The sequence below is a fragment of the Stomoxys calcitrans genome, chromosome 1, assembly GCF_963082655.1.
Source record: "Stomoxys calcitrans chromosome 1, idStoCalc2.1, whole genome shotgun sequence".
NCBI classification, from domain to species: Eukaryota; Metazoa; Arthropoda; class Insecta; order Diptera; family Muscidae; genus Stomoxys; species Stomoxys calcitrans.
The window spans coordinates 127,590,251-127,611,289 of NC_081552.1; the positions used below are offsets into that span (position 1 = coordinate 127,590,251).

Here is a 21,039-nt window from a genome sequence, read left to right on the forward strand (position 1 = left end):
GGAAACAACAGCCACACTATCGGTGAGGCTTTCGACCTGATAAATGCACCATAGGCCAGTTATTTACACTGCGCCAAATCCTGCAAAAGACCCCATAAAGACAAATCACCCCTTGCCATATATTCTTTGACACAAAGCCGCCTTCCACATCCCTAAACCTTCAAAGGTATTTCAAGCCATGTCTGAGTTTACATATACGACCTTGCAGGATGCCGCTTGCTGATACACGCTCCTTATTTAAAATAGGAAACAACCTCTCCGAACAGTTCAATAACAAATGATGTTTCAGACAGGAAAACAGCCTATCATGTGACCTCTTTAATATCCTGCTAGAGATGCAGGATTATACGAGATGCAGGTGTGAATAGGCATGGCACACTACTCACAAGAGAACATGCTGCTCGCCTACGCAGACGACATCGATATTATGTGTCGGTCACCGGAAGAAGCAATTGCAGCCTTTGAAAATCGAATAAGAATCAACAAAAGTGCGCCTGGCAGTAAATGGAGACAAGACAAAGTGGATGATATCAACTCCCACAAAGCCATGTAAACCCAAGCAAATAAAGAAAATGGAGGAATTTTGGGAACTACAACTTTGAGGTAGTCAGCAACTTTATATACCTTGGCACACTCTCAACAGAAACAAATTACACCAGTGCGATACCTCTTCGTGGAGCAGTTTTTATATGGCTGCCATGCCAAATGGTACAATACCTCGCAAAATGTTTATGATAATATTGGCTAACAGATGCTACTTTGGATTGAGCAGGCAGCTGAGGAGCAGAGCCACCTCTCGACACATAAAAATTACACTATACAAGACACTGATACTACCCGTGCTGTTGTTTGGCTCCGAAAGCAGATGAGGAAGTACTTGGAGTGTTTGAGAAAAAAATTCGTAAAATATATGAACCAGGTTGAGCTAATGGAGAATATAGGCGTTGTATGAACTACGAGCTGTATGACGACGATAGCATAGTTAAACGCATCAAAATACAACGTTTGCGTAGGCTAGGTCTTGTTGTCAGAATGGATGAAGAAACCCCAACAAAGAAGACTTTTGAAGGCGATCAATGTGGTACACGCAAATCGGGACGACCAATGGCCCGATGGAAAGAGCATGTGGTGGGAGATATTTAAATTAGCCAATTTAAATTATTATAGCCAATTTAAGTTAGTAATATTTTATTTTATTCAATACTACCTAGCCAGGTGCGCGTCGCTACACCATAAAATGGCTTTTTGAAAATGGATTTTTCTTTAACCATTTTAAGTTGATGATCAAGACATTCAGGGCTACGGATCTACTTCAGATCCACACTATTTATTTGTTTTTTTTTTTTGTATTGCTTATCTACTTTTAAAATCATATTTCAAAGCCACCTCTAGGGATAGCACATTTTTAAAGATCATCAGTCCTTCCTGTGTCTATCCCAGGGCAAAAAGTGTATTCTACTGGCAAAGAACTTCAGCAATATAAGTTCTTTGGTAGTAGAATATACTTTTTGCCCTGTCCTATTCTATTCTGATAGGCCTTCATATATTAATTTTAATTCCTTTATGATTTGAGGCGGATTGCCCTCTGACACGTCCTTTCATTTGTGTACAATATGTCTTCAGTCTTCCTACATGACAGTTTAGTATTGTTTATGTTGAGAGGATAGGATCTCTAAGATCTAAAAGACCATTTATTTGACTCCTTAATTGTCGCGTTATACTTGTCCTGCTGAACGGCAGAATGTGACCCAGATACTTGGATCCTTCTATCGACATGTTATCCCTTCTATCGACATATTATCCCGATCGTCTTACAGGTCCTATTGAAGTGTATTTAGTGGGGGGAGGGCGGTCCCGACCCTGCCAAATGTGTATACCTGATTTGCAGTCAACTTCCAAAGAACTTTCGCTTGATTTTGTGACGTTTGACATTCATGTCCGTTTTGGGGGTTTTTAAGATTGGAGAGGCGCGTAGACACCTTAGACCGAATTCTGAGCTTCCAAATACCTTTAATTTGATATCCATACTTTCCCAATTGGTGGCAAATACGCACTGCTAAGGGGTTTTGGAGGTGCAGAGGCGCCTCAGACACCAAGGAATAAATTGTTATATCAGATTCTTAGTCATATTTTAAATACCATTATGTTGATACCCATATTGCCCAAAGCGGTGAAAGAGTATTGTTGGGGGTTTTTTGGGGGTGGGGACCCGCCGAACATCCATCTCCGTGATCTGGCGTTTTTGAAAATTGAGGTAAGGGGGAGGGTCTGCCCCGCCTTCGAATATCAAAAAATGTAGTACACTATTTTCACCGGGGGCTCAAACTCTACCATCTGTGATTTCATGAAAATCGGTTCAGCCGTTTTTTAGTCTATACGGTTCAGACAAACTAACAAACAAAGCGCAACAATTTAATTTTTATATAATAGATTTTATTTTAATATTTATTTAATAATAATATTTCAATAATTATAATATTTAATATCTGAAGGTGGAGGCTACCGTTGCGCAGAGGTAAGCATGTCCGCCTATGGCGCTGAACTCCTGGTTTCGAATCCTGGCGAGAACATCAGCATTATGTGCTGGCTGAAGTTTGCCCCAACTCCTTAGTGGAAATTTCATGTGGAAATTTGCATTTGCAAATAGAACAACAAAAGAAATGTCGGGAATTGCTTAGATGTGATTGATTTTTTTGAGCTTGGCGTGACTCTGTAAATAATGAAAAAGCATAGCACAGTTTCAGTTCGCGCATCTTTTAGTTTAGCAACCACTCAGACGCTCTTTAGGTTTCTTCTCTACTCAAACTGTCAATTTCATGCCGGGTGTTGAATAAATATTTTCCCACATTATTAACGGTGCCGATGTACGATGTACTTGAATGCCTGTTGTGCTGTCTTGAGGCTCTAATGCTGAATTAACACCTCAAACAATGGGTATTCAAATACGCATTTGGACGTACATAATTCCCATGATTGGAGTGAATGAGTAACTGCGTATATTTGTGCGCTTGTGACTAATATCAAAAATAGATCCACTTGTCTGAGTTGGGGGGGGGAGGGAGGGCAGGGGTTGAGAATGTATTGTTTATTGGTATTTATACTGGTATCTATGTAGCTTCAACTATTATTAGAATGGTTTAATCTTAATTAAAGTTCAACGCCAAAGTAATTATGAATTTCATATGTTGTTTGTCGCATAATGACTGACACACACATACAGTCGCATGTCAATGACTTGAAGCATCTGTAGTTGAACGGTGTATGGTGCCCGATTGCCTGCCTTTGCTATATGACAGACTAGCTGAGAACCGTCAATTGTTTGCTTTATAAATGAGCCCAATTTCATTGGCTTTCGAAGCATTTCGGCGTCATTTCTAAGGCTGACTGAATGGAAGTCTGGTTGGTATATGCAACATTTCAATAAAGGTTACATCCATCCACCCATGTTCATATATACTCGTAAATACATACATGTGTATGCGAGCATTTGATTTCTGTAGAATCCTTGAGGATTGAATTGCGTAAACAAGCAAGCATTTGTACCGCTGAATATGAACATGGACGTCTTTCTCCTTTCTGAGTTTATTTGAAACAAAGTGTATGTTTGTGTGTGTGTACCAGTGAGTGTTAAGTAGAGCAGGCCGGAGGGAAGGGTTGTACGGTGCAGTTGGCGGAAGCTGAATGGTGAAATCTCCGTGAGAATGTCGTAAATCCCTATAGAAATGGGTCTGACACAATGGAGTGATGACGGTGGTGGCATAAGGACACATTGGCTGTTTGCCCCATTTATTTCAACTGCCTTACGTAGAGGGAAGTGTATTGAATCCCTAGAGTGTGGTTATGTTGGATTTGATTTTCCATTTTCATTTCGTTTCTGCTTTTGTTGTTTGCCGTTTTTCATAAATTTTCTTCAGGTACCACCAAATAAGCTTCCATTATTTAAGTTACACATACACACAAAGTCGCAAGCATTGATTCGTAGACACAAACTGCCACAAGTCCTTTAAGTCCTAGCCTTGGTTACGTGCTTCGATGAATGTCGGTTTGTTTCAAATAGGAAATTTATTCAAAATGTAAGATTATATAACGGAAGGAAGGAAACCGAATTTGACTCGATTAATAGAACAAAGTGATTGTGATTCTCGTATTTGAACGAGTGCCAGTACGAATGTCTACTTCAACTTCCACTACCACAAGCTCAAGCATTATTAGAAAAAGGAAGTACGGAAAAAGCCCGTACGTGATGACAATATGCAATGGGTTCATTTAAAATTGACTTTTCTGGACTTTCCGTTCATTACACACGATTAAGAAGAACTTGTCTCGCAAAAGCCAACAGGATCTATGTTCCTGTGGGCACCCCACAAAAAGCAGTACATACTTACTTATATCAAAACCAGTCACTCGGAAAGGATAATTGTGAGCCAAGAGGTATTTGACCCCTAAATGGCCTGGGTGATTTTGATTTTAATTCAAAAGTTATCTTTGACACTAATTGTAGCTTACTTATTATCCCACCCCAATATCCTGATAAATGATGATATAAATATTTTATTAATTTATTCACATTTGGAATTATGGTATTTATAAAAAAAAAACACCTGACCCAACTTAAGTGACCGAAGAAATCGGACTGCAAAATTCGGTCAGTCGGCTATCTTCTTCCATCTTCGCGGTCGGTTCTCTTCAAAAGATTTTAAATAGTAGACCGGGGTTTCAGAGAATAACGAAAATAACCTTAAATAAGACTTAGTTCCTTTGTATCCCTCTGATTTAAAAATTACCTACACTCAGAGAAATTTGTAAGTAAAATCAGAGTTGGCTGTAACAACCGAAAGTCTGCTGAAAATCCGAAAATTGGATGGAATTTCCTCTCCACCATAGGATGGGGTATACTTATAAGGCCATTCCTTTTGTAACGCCTCGAAATGTGCGTTTAAGACCCCATAAAGTATATATATTCTTGATCGACATTTCATTTTAAGTCGATCTAGCCATGCCCGTCAGTCTGTCGATATCACGCTAACTTTCGAAGGAGTAAAGTGTAGGTCGGTTAGGATTATAAATGGGCCAAATCGGTCCATGTTTTGATATCGGTTGATAACCTGATACAGCTACCATATAAACCAATTTACCAGTTTGACACCCTGAGTCACTGGAGGGCGCGATTCTTATTCGATTTGCCTGAATTTTTGGAGTTGGTATTTTTCTATGACGTCTAACAGCCATGACAAATTTGGTCCATATCGGTCAATAACTTGAAGTAGCTTATTATATTTATTGAAAAAGTCATTCAAAGAACGTGATTAATGCCAACAATGGTGGAGGGTTTATAAGATTCGGCCCGGCCGAACTTAGTACGCTTTTACTTAATACAGAAATAACAGCTTCTCAATAAAATATGTAGGAAATCTTCAACTATTGTTAAGAAATTAAAAAAAGAGTGGACTTGTCTCCTTTAAAGGATAACTGCGAAAACCAAGCAAATATACAATACTCTTGAAATGATGGTATATCGGTAAGAACAAGGGTACGTTTAGATAAGTAAAATATTTGACCAAATTTATCATTTTTTTTGTCAAATATATGTCAAATTCGCAAATTCTTAATTTTACATTCACATCAGAAACATTTATTTAACACATTAGATCGAAAATAGGCTTTTTATTTGCCCCACATTCGATTGTTTGCAATATTTGTGTTTCCTTGTTTGATGTTACAATTTTTTGAAAGATCAAACAAAGAAACACAAATTTTATATGCAATCGAATGAAGGGCAAATAAAAAGCCTATTTTAATGGTAAATGCTATTTGATTTATTTTTAAACGAGCAAAATGTGTTAAATAAATGTTTCTAATGTGAATAGAAAATCAGGAATTTGCGAATTTGATATATTTTGGGCAAAAATAATATAACAAGTTGGGAAAAATATTTGACTAATGTAAACATAGCTTAAGGCGATAGGTGATTAAAGTCAAAATTTGTTTAACTGATTTTGCAAGTGTTTTCTCACAAAAATTACTGTCCACTGTTAAAAAGTGCTTTAACCTCATCTCATAATGCTCTGTTCGCTAGTAGGATGAAAACTAATTGTAAAGAAGCCAAATCGGCTTTTAGAAGAACAGGTAATAAAATCGAACCATAGGTTTTATACTAAATTTCGCTAAAAACAGGTGAACATTGAGGCTTATGTGGATTATGGATACATGCAAAGTTGCCCATGAACAATGAGTCCCGTCCGATTCAAGTTTCAAGCTCAATGATAAGGGAACATTAAACAATGTGGGCTATTTTCAAACTCAAACACCTACAAAACTAATAATTATCTGCGCCAAATTTATGGGTCTATTATGGATTCCAGCCCAACTTCAGATGAGAAAAAAAACATTCCTCTTAAGCACACAACCAAAGAAGAGGCTAACAAAAGAGACATGAAATACAATATACAAAAACCACCAACAATAGTTGAACAACGTCAACGATAATAGCAACATCAACAGCAGCAACAAGAGAAGCATGTGGATGCTTGCAATAGATTTGATCCACTCGTGTAAAATCAAAATGCCACTCAATGAACCATCATCGTAGTGGCATTTTGTTAGTGAATATTGCTTGTACAATCATTACTCAAATAGCAGCAGCAGACTTGATGTTGATGCAACAACTCCAACAACAAAACATGCATATATACATGAGGTACAAAAAGCATTGTGGGGCTTCTCAATTCAGGCCAGCATGAGCTAAGGCCTAAGAGGAATTTTCAAAATAGTTACTGAACAACATACAAATAAGAAAGACAGTGCCGTAGCTCACTTTCAACATAAAAATTAAAATTTTTGCAGATTTTGCGAATGAACATTTCTAAAGACTCTATGATTGAAAGCCGACCGGAATGTTATGTTTTCAGGCCTTAAGAATGCGAACAAAGGGGTAACAGGCCTTCCATGCCCTTAACTTTAAGGCTGGATGCATAATGTACTTCAGGCAATTGTGCAAGTGTTGTCTTTTGCTTGTTTGTGTACAGGAGAATTAGCGAAATGACTAACGGAAGCATGGTGCACTCTTCATTTCCAGAATGTCGTGGCGGAAGATTGGCGCAGAGATGTTGCAGCAGAGGCTTTCATAAAAGATGCTTGTGCACAAGTATTTAATGAATGAGGGAATTTCGCAAACAATCTCTACCACACAATTCATGCAGTTGTTGCGACACTCCTTAAATTCAAGGTAAAACTAGTCAGACTTTAATGTTGCATACCTATTGAAATATCGAATAAAACCTTCTTACGATGGTACGACAATTGTGGCTTTTACAGCCTTAAAAGTCGAAACGCATAAAATATATATATGGGAGTTTTATCTAAATCTGATTCGATTTTGAAGAAATTTTTTGCATATAGTGCGACGTCGAATAGAACATCGCCTGCAAAATTTTGTGAGGATGGGACCAAAATTGTGGCTACTACAGCTTTAAAAGGGCATATCGAATGAATGATATATATGGGAGCTATATATAAATCTGATCCGATTCTGATGAAATTTTGCACACATACTTCGACGTCAAAAAAGCACTTCATGCCAAATTTGATAAAGATGGGACCAAAATTGTGCCTTCTACAGCCTTAATAGGTCGAATCGGATGAAAATTATATATGGGAGCTATATCTAAATCTGAACCCATTAAGATAAAAATTTGCACACGTATTAAAACGTCACATGAAATATCTAATGCTGAATTTGGTTGGAGATTGGATCAAAATTGTGGCTGCTACAGCTTTAAAAGGGCATATCGGATGAAAGATATATATGAAAGCTATATCTAAATCTGGACCGATTTCAATGCAATTTTGCACAAATTTTGGGACGAAAAAAAATGCTTTGTGCCAAATTTTGTAGGGATCGGACCCAAATTGTGGCTTCTACAGCTTTAAAAGGGCACACCGGATGAAACATATACATGGGAGATATATCTAAATCTGGACCAATTTTTTTCAAAATCAATAACGTTCGTTTTTGGACCAAAAAATATTGTGAAAATCGGACAACAAATACGACCTGTAAATTGATAACAAGAATACATGGACAGACGGACATAGCTAAATGGAATCAGGAAGTAATTATAAGCCGATCCGATCATTCCGTAAAGAGTGTTTCAAATGGTACCAATTACATACCTATACTAAGTTTTCTTCCACTTCTGGTACGATTTGTTACCGCATATCTAATTTTTTCAAGATCACGATAATTTTAACCAAATTGCTTAGTTTTAGCTGGCGCCGAAGTTTAGCTATTTCATAACCTCTGAGCGCCGGACGTTTATCAGTCAGAAGAAGGCCGATTGGGCTGGCATCAGAGAGTACACCAATCGCCGCTTCAATGTATTGGCACCCCCCTTGGATATGCTAGTTGCCGAGAGGAAATCCCGAGACATTATAACGCAGCAGCAGCTCGCTTTATACCAGCCAGTCGAATACCCCAAGTGCGGCCCAATTTGAGATGCGCCGGGTTGTTCAATCGTCCATTTATTGTGCGTCCAGAGAGTAACAGGGCAAGGAGGAGAGCCATTCACCGTATCCGTGGACTCCGACTCGATGGACTGCCATCACAATTTACCGTGGGCGAAGTTACGAATGTCATCCGTGGCGTCAAATCATCTAAGGCGTTGGGTCCCGATGGAATCTCTGCACTGATGCTGAAGAATCTGGATTTACCTGGTTTGAGTACCTTACTAATATCCTCAACCTGTCTTTGAACATTCTTATAGTTCCCAATGTCTGGCAAATGGGCAGAGTGATCCTGCTACTGTAGCCTGAAAGGACCCTAGATTGGGGGAATCGAACAGCCCGATCTTCCTTCTCTCTCTCTCTTACCTACCGAGTAATGGCTGATTGAAGCCACGCACACATTTGCCGGGGCTTCAATAGGAAGAACGGTCCTCGTGGCTTTCGACTTATCGAAGGCATTCGACTCGGTCAGCCATGCCAAACTATTTGAGGACTTCGCCAATAAGTCCCTACAGCCATGCCTGAAACACTGGGTCGCGAATTATTTGTGTGGTGGCCAGTCATTTGCGAAATTTAGGGATAAGAAGTTGAAGCACTGTAGAGTGAAACAGGGAGTTCCCCAATGCGGGGTGATATCTCCGACACTGCTTAACCTCTATCTATCCTTCATTCCACCCTCTCCAGACGGCATAGAGCTTGTTTTATATGCGGACGATTGTACGATCATGGCATCAGGCCCCCACCCACTCTTGACATCTGCGATAGGTTGAACGTCTACCCCAACGAATTTGCCTCATATTTCGCGGCAAGAAATCTGCCACCAAATCTTCAGCCACATTGTTCATTACAAATACGCGTGAGGTGAATACCGAGTGTCCCAAAATACTTGGCGTTACATTTGGCAGCCCTTATACATTCTCCCCACATTCCACAGCAATTTGCGATAAAGTCAAAAGTAGAATCCATGGTCACTTGTCGGCAGCACTTGGGGTGCAGGCAAAGAAACCTTGTTGACCACGTACAAAGCAATTGGCCCGTAAGTTAGTTATGCAGCGCCAGTATGGTCTCGTCGGCTCGGTGACACGCAGTGGAATAATATTGAGATCTGTCATAATGCCGCATTTTGAACTGCGAAGGGCTGTATCCTCAGTTCTCATGTGGACCACCTCCATCAGGAGACAATGATCCTACCAGTGCGAAGACATAACTTCATGCTGTCTTAACAATATCTTTAAAGCTGTTATCGCAGATACCATACAAATCATCATCTTGGGGATAGATGTCCACCGCCCAGAGTATGGTACTATTTTACACCTGTACTATTTTACACCTTTTTGTACCAAAACGTACGATTAAAAAAAATCATTCTGGGACTCATCATACATTTCCTAGTTGAACCTCCATGTCAAATTTCAGAGCTTTATCTCAATCCGTACAGAAATTTCCCAATGTTACCCATTGTGATACTAAACGTACGTTGTCTCCAGTTTCGAGAACTATTTTACACTCCCACTTTTTCGAAACAACATCAATTAAACCAAATTTCGGAGTTCTAGCTCTAACCAGTAGCTCTGTGGATTTTTGGATCTTTTTGGTATCAAAAATTTCAAGTGTCCAAAAACTCATTCACTCACGCAATTTAGGTTGCCATAGTGTGCCTTAGTTCCAAAATTTAGAGTTCTGGTTCAATTTATAAAGAATGTTCCACATAGTACCAATTGCGGCACTAAATGTACTATTTCTTTCACTTCCGGTACGATTTTGCTAAAATTTTGTTTCCAAACCCTTTTTTTACGACACGCTTTTTAATTTGAGCTCTAGCCCTTTCCGTTCTCGCCGGGCAAATATTCACTATTTTCGTTCTATTCGGTAACTTTTAGTACCTAAGCGTACGAATATCACCAAACGCCGACTTATCATGCGCCTCCGACCCTAGACCAACATTCATGCCAAGTTTCATGACTCTAGCTTTAACCGTTTGGGCTGGACAGTGATCAGTCAGTCAATCACGCTTCTCGTTAATATATAAAAGAAGATTACTTAAAAATCCACATAAAGTTTAAGTTTGACACACCTGGAAAACTCAGTTTTCTTTTAAAACTGAACATTAGTTACTGTTCATTATTACTTTTAATGGAAAAATTTTTAAATGAAATTATTAACTTTTAATGGAAAATTGTTCCACCTAAAGGCAAGTTAACGTATTAACTTGCGTTAATAGTACAATATGATTTTTCTTTGTACATCAAAGAGGCATATTGGACGATAATGACAATATGGGACGAATGAAAGGTATTCGGGAGTAGATTACGGATATGGTCAGGAAGGAGGTATAGGCTGTACAATTTATTGATATTGGAAGGGGCGGCCCCTCCCCCGTTACCCCAAAAACACCACCCAAAATCAAAGTTGGACCGATTGGGACAATATGGATATCAAATGAAAGGTATTGAAGGGTAGAATACGAATATGGTATTTAAAGGAACCCAGGTCCACTCCAACCCCAAAAGTTCCCCAAGCAAACATATTGGACTTACATATCAATATGGGACTCAAATGAAAGGTATTCAAGAGAAGATTACGAATATGATATAAAAAATTATGTCTAAGTATTTGTGGTTCGCCCCACCACCAAAAGGCCGCACAATGGGAATTTTGCTCGATCATAGCTATATAAGCTTTATATATAAATATATATATATATATATATATATATATATATATATATATATATATATATATATATTCGTCCAATGACAAAACCCATTAGCACAACATGGAAGGCTTTTAATATTATTGTGTTACAACATCTGAGCTTGGTAACCTTTTCAATATGCACAATCTATTTTAAAATTTAAAAGAATATACATATACATAAGCATGACGTTAAATTAATCTATAAGTAAAGAAAAACTAGAAGAAACCCCGAATAACATTTTATGTACCAAGAATGAGAGGTACTGTCAGTAAAAAAAAAATATATTTGTCGCAAATTCTAGCAAGAACTTGTGGCAAAAAAACTTGCACTTTTATCGTAAACAAAATCCAACCTTTTTGCAGAAAAGAAGTTTATTTGGCGATTATTTCATTTATGTGAAAAGATTTTTTGTTTTTTTGCGTGTGTAAATAGAAAAGGTTACGTGTCATAAAACAACTGCATGCTGTGCACCAGCTGCTTTAGTATGCACCCTCTGAAACATATGTTGGGTAGGACAGCTTACAGCTGTTCTACTGGACCAAATCAATCAATGTTGAATCGATTTCTAAGATCAGTGGAATGTTTGTGGTCGATTGAGGCAGAATTTTGCCGATTCTAAACAAGTTGAAAATTGAGTTTTGAGGCGCTAGATCGGTCATTTCGCCCATGGCGTGCAGTTTATTTTGAGAGGGTTATTAATGTACGAAACGTTTATCTTTGATCTTTTGGATAGTGCGGTTGTACGACGGGTAGCAAAACGAGTGGCCTAAACCACAGTAAAGGCCAAAACAGAATGAGCGCGTTGAGCTTTTGTTTTGAGCGTCCCTTTGCAAAAATGCAACTCTGCACACAAATTCCACAAAAGCAACGCAGAAAAGTTTAAAAATTTCAACTTTGGTTCTTGAAAGCTAGCTTCGCATCTGTGTTGCCACACGCGAAGTAATTGGTCGTCAAAGTTAAAAATTTTTTAAATTTTGCGAGTGGATTTTTTTGTCATTTTTTTGCAGAGTTCTATTTTGAACGCGACGCTTCTCAACGTGCTCATTCTGTTAAGACCTATAGGTTAAATATAGCCTGATATTCACGGGAAAAGGTCAATTACACAAACAGCAATTTTTTACTGACCATCGCAAAATGGGGCTCAAATAGAGGTATTTGGGAGTAGAATACGAATTTGAAATCCAAATGTGGGACCATGTATTTAGGGCATCACCCCTTTCCCAAAACACCCCCAAAGGAAAAAAATGTTTCAACCATGCCAATATGTGGCTCAAATGAGAGGTATTTGAGATTAGATATCGAATTTGCGAGAAATCAATGGTATTTGCGAGAAGAGCACTACGTTGATATTTTTTCCGGGCCAAGTATCTCCCGTAAACACCACTAAATCAGACATCATGAGAATATCGGGCTGAAATAAAGTATTTGAAGAATGGAGAACACCTTACATCCAAACTTAAATTCGTAGACCAATAAAGATCAAACGGAATTCAGATAAAGGCACTTATATTGTTAAACTCTTTGTCAAGTTAGCAAGGTATTTCACTAAAAGCTCTTTAATTGTCGAAAATAAATATTCCAAGGAAACTTTTGTTCCAAAGAAAGTAAAAGAAGGCGCAGCGGAACGGGCCCGGGTCAGCTTGTATAGTATATGTGATCGAAGCACATTCAGAATCAATATATGCCCCATAGGCCATAAATGCCGCAAACCGAACACAGACTGAGATCGGAGAATGTTTCGATTCATTTTAGCCAAAAAAAAGAGATATGAGAACGCTTCTACGAGACATGTGCTTCGACGAATATTGTTTGACAATGACATTACAATATCCTCAAATAAGAACTTTTTTATCACTAAGGATGGGATCACATACATATTTTCAAGTATGAAAGGAAAACTTTGGTCTGGCTTTGACAAAATACGAGACATAGTCTTAAAAATATCCCAACAATTTAAAAAAACATCCCAACAATTTTAATTTATGAGTACTTAATTCTTTTCAATAATATAATCAGTAATGCGTTATTTCCAGAGGATTGGAAATTACCTAAAATTGCAATATTACTCAAAAAGGGCAAGGACTTAACAAAGCTAGAAAATCCTAATATTGAAATTGCCTAATAAATATACATAAGTAAGATATTTGAAATTTCTTTAAACAAACGGTCTATAACAGGGAACAAAGAATGTCCCATTATTTTTATACCCTCCACCATAAGATGGGGGGTATACTAATTTCGTCATTCTGTTTGTAACTACTCGAAATATTCGTCTGAAACCCCATAAAGTATATATATTCTTGATCGTCGTGACATTTTATGTCGATCTAGCCATGTCCGTCCGTCTGTCCGTCCGTCCGTCTGTCCGTCCGTCCGTCTGTCTGTCGAAAGCATGCTAACTTCCGAAGGAGTAATGCTAGCCGCTTGAAATTTTGCACAAATACTTCTTATTAGTGTAGGTCAGTTGGTATTGTAAATGGGCCATATAGGTCCATGTTTTGATATAGCTGCCATATAAACCGATCTTGGGTCTTGACTTCTTGAGCCTCTAGAGGGCGCAATTCTTATTCGATTTGAATGAATTTTGGCAAAACGTGTTTTGTTATGATATCCAACAACTGTGCCAAGTATGGTTCAAATCGGTCCATAACCTCATATAGCTGCCATATAAACCGATCTTGGGTCTTGACTTCTTGAGCCTCTAGAGTGTGCAATTCTTGTCCGATTGGAATGAAATTTCGCACGATGTGTTTTGTTATAATATCCAACAACTGTGCGAAGTATGGTTCAAATCGGTTCATAACCTGATATAGCTGCCATATAAACCGATCTTGGGTCTTGACTTCTAGAGCCTCTAGAGTGAATGGCGATGATGGTGGTCTTTGTTTTTGTGGTGTTTCCAAATGTCAATTATATGGAAGAAAATCGAATGCCTTTGATGTTCCGATATGTGAAAAAGCTTTTATCATCATGCCCTTTCCTATTTGTTGTTGCTGTTGGTACTTCACCTTAAACGGCAAAACATGTGTTCGTTCGTCTATGTCAGTGTAACCATCGGTTTGTAGTTGGTGGGAATTCCAAAGATTTATGGCATTCGCACTCACCTACCTACATTTTTGGAGTGATGGGCTTTCCTGCGCTTGGCTTGTTTGTAGTATATCTGTCTTCTCTTTCTCTTAACTGTGGCATCTTTTGACACAAACATAAAAAAATATTTGTGTTTGTTTGTTAGCTTATGTAAAGAAATCGAATGTATCGACGACGGGCACACTATGCTCCATGGATGTATGCGTGCATATGTTTTTATAGTGTGGTGGATTCATGTAAACTCTTTTGTCGTTGGATTATTGTTGGTTTGGCTGGTGTCGCCGCTTTATAAAGCAATCAACAAAGCAAATATTTGTTCAGCCCACGCGATGTTCAATGAAGACAACAACTCTGAATCCGGCAACAAACAAGCTAGCGCTCGCATCCACTGGCATGAGCAACATTAAGATGATGCTTTAGTCAATTTATGCTGTTTCGTCGTGTTCGCGCGGCCCAAAGCGCTTAATGTAAAATTTGCGCAATGTCATAAAACAAACTAAGAGCCATCGATGTTGCTGTCATCGCCGTCATTCGAAGTGTTGTAGTCGTCATGTCATCATTGCCGTTCGCATTGTAACCGCAGCAAAAACTACTTCTCTCGTTGTTGTGCAATTACACCCATTCGCAACACAGGCGAGCATGTGAACAATATTTTTCTCCTCCCCCCAATTTCATTGCTCACCTCTGCGTATCATCAACAACATGTGATTCATGGCTTACAATTGATCTTTAGTGAGCTGAAGCCGGGCTGACTGGATGAAGCTAAATGCCATCATCGTTATTTGGAATGCAGCAGCTGCGTCTGCATAGAGTCAGGCGTCCGTCCAGATAACAGAATATAATCGAGCTAAAGCACACTGTGTTGCTCCGCATGGTACAGCGGAGTTAACGTTAATTTTTTTGCTTCTGACGTTCAGTATACATATATATATGTAGGTATTTCGCTATCTTCTTTAAATACCAAACGACATTGTTCAGGATGAACTGTCGTGCTATTATGCAAACTAACGACATACTTATTACCAGGTACATCACCACTGAAGCTCTTACTGCCTGGGTTGCATTTTTACTGTTTGCTTTGCCAAAGCCACTAACAGTTGTTCGTAGCCTTAGTGCTATTGGTAGTCGCATAGCTATTTCGAAACGAAGCAGTCAAGCGATCTCTAGATGATACTTTCATTTTCCCATCAGGCTGAAAAGTTTGCACAAAGACCAACTTCATCGGGGTCACAGTATAAAATATGTTCACAGTAGCTCAAACATAAACCAATAGACAGAATAAAATTTTTTTGATGAAATATGACCACAATCTATATTCTGGGTCGAGTTTACCGTAAAAGAAATTTCTATTTTGGGAAAGCGGTTTACCATTATTGTCACTACATTTGTACATTTAGAGCAATAAGTTTGCTGATATCAGCAAACACTGTCTGCTGATTTAAAATTATGCAATTTTAACTATTGAGGGAAACCTTCTCAAATTTGTGAACTCTAAAACAATAATAAGAGCATTTCCTATTTTTCTATTTTAATATGAACTTAGTCACTTCAGGGGTAAATTTTCTATTCAATAGCATAAATATGATTTAAGTAGATATTTTGTCTGCTGTTATTTAAAATTGATAAACAATGTTCAATTTATAGTAAATTATAACAAAATGTTCTCTATATAAAGGGTGATGACATCTTCAGTTTGGTCTATAATTTAACCATGAATCGTCTTACAAATGAACAACGCTTGCAAATTATTAAATTTTATTATCAAAATACGTGCTCTGCTAAAAAAAAGTTCATCGCGCGCTTCTTCCATTTTACGACGAAGCCCATATTTGGCTTAATGGGTACGTAAATAAGCAGACTTGTCGATGTTGGAGTTTGGAGCGGTTTATGGGCTGGTAGCATCATTGGACCGTACTTATTTACAGATGATGCATCGTGAGATGATATCCAATTTTTTTGTTGTCCAAAATGGGCAAATTTGCATTTGCATCAAATTAAAAAATAAGATGTAATACTAAAGAATTTTGGCTACAATGATTCTTTTGAAATACCAGATAATGTTGCTGTTATAACAAAAAATTGTTACTATTCCATTTAAGGCGGTCTACCTGTTGTTTCAGGGAATATTTTTGCAGTTTCTACTGACAAATTTCATGAGTGTAAGCCTTATTACACAGTGACTAAACATCAAGTTGAATCGTAATCGATGAACAGTAGAAGAAATAAAGGAAATAATCGATGCTTGATTATGAATTCACAGCCAATACTCGAGTAAAAAGTCTAATATAATGGGGTATGGTATGTCATTTCACCTATGAACATCCGGACGATTCAACGATAGAAAATTTATCTCATGTGAATGGTCTTAGGGAGAACATTAGAAATCGGGTATAAATTAAAACAAAAATATTCCAGTAGGGTATACAGGCCGAACGCGATATAAAATATTAATGAAAGTTTTTTGACAGTACAGTACGAATCTCATATTAATTTTACCAACCCAGAATCTGCAAGGCCACCCCACACCTAATCACTCTTTAATTGACCAATCGCCACAAAATGGCACTCGAATAAAAACTTTTTAACACCAGATTACAAACCTCATATTGATATTGTTTGGAATCACAAGTCTGGGGGACAGATCCCCTGTCGGCCGATTGGTAGTATTTGTTTCTCACTTAAAAAGTCTATGGCAGTAGAGTTCGAATCCGATATTCAAATTTAGGACAAGTGTCTGTGACCTGGGGCCACCGTTCAGAAATTTGCATGTCCACTCCAGGCGTATCAGCGTGAACGTAACATACATTATGTTATCATTTAGTAATTTGTTTTTTTTTTCTCCAAAGTGCTTTTTTTTTCTCCAAAGAGCTTATTTTATCCATTTTAATTAGGTAATCAGTCGTGTAAACTTCATTATTAGGTGGTGTCGCTTTGCGGTGAGCCGTTGGGACTTAGCAATAAAAAGAAGTTTTGTTATCATTGAGCTTTAACATGTATCGAACCGCAAGCATTGATATGGGAGAAGTATACCCGCTGTTTTGTAATGAAATATTCATGGATATATTTACAATATAATTGCATTTGTCTGTGAGTCACCCACCTTAAAAAAGCAGACATATAGGCCGTTCAAGAAAAATAGAACTTCATTGAAAGTCTTTAGTAGTAGTATACGATTTTTTGTCATTAAAAGGAAAGCGCTGATGCTCTTAGAAAGTGATGCATCCCCTGAAGCTTTGTGATATGCTTTTGAACGCAAAAAACAAATACGCAAATCAATTAAATCATTAGTATATAAAGCTCCCTAGCACAGTTAATTCAAAATTTTGTTTTTTTAGATTTAAATAGTGACCAATAAGCCATTTTAAAAACAATTTTTTATATAAAAGCGGAAATTTAATTTTTAGAGAGCGTCCTTTATAAAGGACCATATGACAGGAATGCTCCTTATACATGTCAACCTGCTTCATTTCCACATAATTTGAAAACGCATACTGTTAGGATTCGTCTCCACCAGAAGTAAAAGTGAAAATGTTTGTCCCACTTACGTGCCATTAACTTTAAGTCAGTTTTCCTGCCTTTTTTTCAATTATTGTTTCCATTTTTTAGTAATCAAGAACTTTTAAATCGAAACTTGTTCAAAATTTTAGAACAACTATGAATTGTGATATGTTCCAACTACTTTTCTACTCGTATATGATTCTTCAATAATTTCCATATATCTTGCACCTTGAGATAGTGTCTGAGGCCAAACAGGGTTTCATATGAAAAGTGTTTTTGAATACAATATCAAACATCACGAACATGCCGATTGATCTGTGGCGACGCCCATCCCTCAAAATGCCCCAAAAAGGTAAACATACTACTTCATCTAAATTACTGCCTGGGCTGGTCTTGCTGAAGTTCAAAGCTATATTTACATACATAGATTTTAGCACTCAACCCAACCAATTTAGGGGACTAGCCTCATATAATAGGCTACCTAATTTTCAAATAACAAAGAATATTTAGTATACCTCCACCATAGGATGGGGGGTATACTAATTTCGTCATTCTGTTTGTAACTACTCGAAATATTCGTCTGAGGCCCCATAAAGTATATATATTCTTGATCGTCGCGACATTTTATGTCGATCTAGTCATGTCCGTCCGTCGGTCCGTCTGTCGAAAGCACGCTTACTTACGAAGGAGTAAAGCTAGCCGCTTGAAATTTGGCACAAATTCTTCTTATTAGTGTAGGTCGGTTGGTATTGTAAATGGGCCATATCGCTCCATGTTTTGATATCCGATAACCGATCTTGGGTCTTGACTTCTTGAGCCTCTAGAGTGCGCAATTCTTATCCAATTGTATGAAATTTTGCACGACGTGTTTCGCTATGACTTCCAACAACTGTGCCAAGTATGGCTCAAATCGGTCTATAACCTGATATAGCAGTCATATTAACTTATCTTGGGTCCTGGCTTCTTGAGCCTCTAGAGGGCGCAATTCTTATCCGATGTGAATGAATTTTGGCACGAAGTATTTTGTAATGATATCCAACATTTGTGTTCAAATCGGTTCATAACCTGATATAGCTGTCATATAAACAGATTTGGTGACTTGACTTCTTGAGCTTCTAGAGGGCGCAATTCCTATCCGATTTGGCTGAAATTTGGCATGACGTGTTTTATTCTTACTTTCAACAACTGTGTCAAATAAGGTTTCAATCGGCTCATAACCTGATATAGCTGCCATATAAACCGATCTGGGATCTTGACTTCTTGAGCCTCTAGAGGTCGCAATTATTATCCGATTTGCCTGAAATTTTGTACGACTGATCCTCTCTTGACCATCAACATATGGTCTGAATCGGTCTATAGCCCGATACAGCTCCCATATAAATCGATCTAGACTACAAATTTTCAGCGTATTGCGAAAATGTACAACTGTTTTAACTGAGCAAACATTTTCAATTTTTCCGAATTTCTGAGAATAGATGGCAGCCACTGTGCTCACAATTGCTAAGTACCAGAGTGTAGTATGTACAATTCATTGCACAAGGTAACCAAACAACAGCCAGCAAGAAACTTCCAGCAGCATTGTTATACTAGACCCAGTCTATGGATAATTTCGCAGTTTGTTTTGTTCATATCTCATCCAATACTGGCATCAGTAGTACACGGTGATGCAATGAAGTGAAGCGAGAATGTCGGTACTCTGGTTAATGTGATTGCGATGGTGAAGGCAGAAGAGCAGCTGCTATTGGTTGGTGCAATGTTAGTGCCTCAGAGTTTGTTGTTCAGTACAAAGTTTAATATTCGCTTAAATTTAAATGACTGTCGACGAAACTGTTGGTTTGCTTCGATATGGAATGAGTGTGAGGCACATCTTGCTTGGTCGGAAAGTGGGTTAAATCGTTTTAATTTGGAAAAGTAAATCTAACATGAAGATGCGACTCCTCTCAAACAACGAAGTTCACTGTGAGAAAGAATAGCAACATGGACACGAACAAGCAGAGACAGCCACCAACACCAAAATGGCAACAAATTTACCTCACTTGGTAGTAAGGTAAATGTGCACAACACCATGGCATATGGGGTCGGCCAGAAAACGCTGTACTTGCTTGTTTGTCGTTTTTCTTTTTATTTTGACAAAGAAGAACAAAGGGGAGATCTGAAGTGTAATGTTGTAAATGCTAAACGGTGAATGTTTATAATGCTTAAGCTGTGGAAGCAGACGACGACTGAGCACCATAGTCGTCGTCTTCAATCCGGGCAACCATATATTCACCTTTATCCTCCAAATTGGAATACCAGCACAGTTAACATGGCAAACACTGTTTGCAGGCAGCAGTATAGTATCCCTCACACTCTATACCTCACTCACTCTCTGACGGATCGTAGTACATTTATACAGGAATAGCAATGAAAACAACAACTGAACTTACCCCCAAAATGTATTTTGTTTATGTGTTTGTTGATGATGGCAAATAATCCGTTTAAATTGTAATGTAATCCACACAATGTTGGGCTTTTCAATTTGCCTCTTTCGCATTCGTGCGTTTTTTTTTTTTGATTCATTCACTTGGGGCATACGGCAGCACTTTATTCCCGGGTTGTTGTCTCACTATTGTAAAATTCAATTCACTCTCGACACAAAGTTTTTATCAAAAATATATTTTCTCTATGACACCACTAATCTACTATGTCGAGGTATTCGATGAGGAAAACGCTCTTGTAAAATATTTATTTTTCTATAATTTTTCACATAACAAACAATTATTCCACTAGTTCTATCTTTTTTAACAATAATTTGTCGCGTAAGGATATACTTCTCTTTGTGGAGTAAATGTAATTATTTTTTTCACAATATGTGCATAAAAACAATATATATATATATATGTGTGGTGTAGTTGTATTTGATGAGTAGTTGAACGTAAAGGCTAAAGTTACTTCTTCGGAGAAAACAAAAATAACGTATGTAAACTCCACAACACACGCGCTTTTTGATGCTGGCAACTGCACAACACGGAATCCACGAAATGACTGAACTGCTATGACTGAACTGCTATTCAACACTCTCATCAGGTTGTTTCATACCAAGCGTTCCGCCAAATTCTCTTCTGCTTGTACGTTTTCGCTCTCAGCTCATATTTCTCTTGCTCAATGTGTCTGCCTCTTTCAGCATTACTCTCCCATGTCTACTCTCCGTGTGCGCTATCACACCACCCATGGCATTGGAACATTATGGCGGCATTTACAATCGCATCGCATCA

At 38.0% G+C, this 21,039-nt stretch overlaps 1 protein-coding gene across 1 annotated transcript in view; it reads right to left on the bottom strand.

Moving 5' to 3' along the window:
• LOC106094748 (MOXD1 homolog 2) overlaps nt 1-20,830 on the bottom strand; it is a 47,104-nt gene extending 26,274 nt beyond the window's left edge. Inside the window, exon 1 of the mRNA XM_013261985.2 lies at nt 20,212-20,830. The gene's annotated coding sequence lies outside the window, so the exon portion shown is untranslated. The remainder of the gene's footprint in view (nt 1-20,211) is intronic.
• Nucleotides 20,831-21,039: the final 209 nt, after the last annotated feature.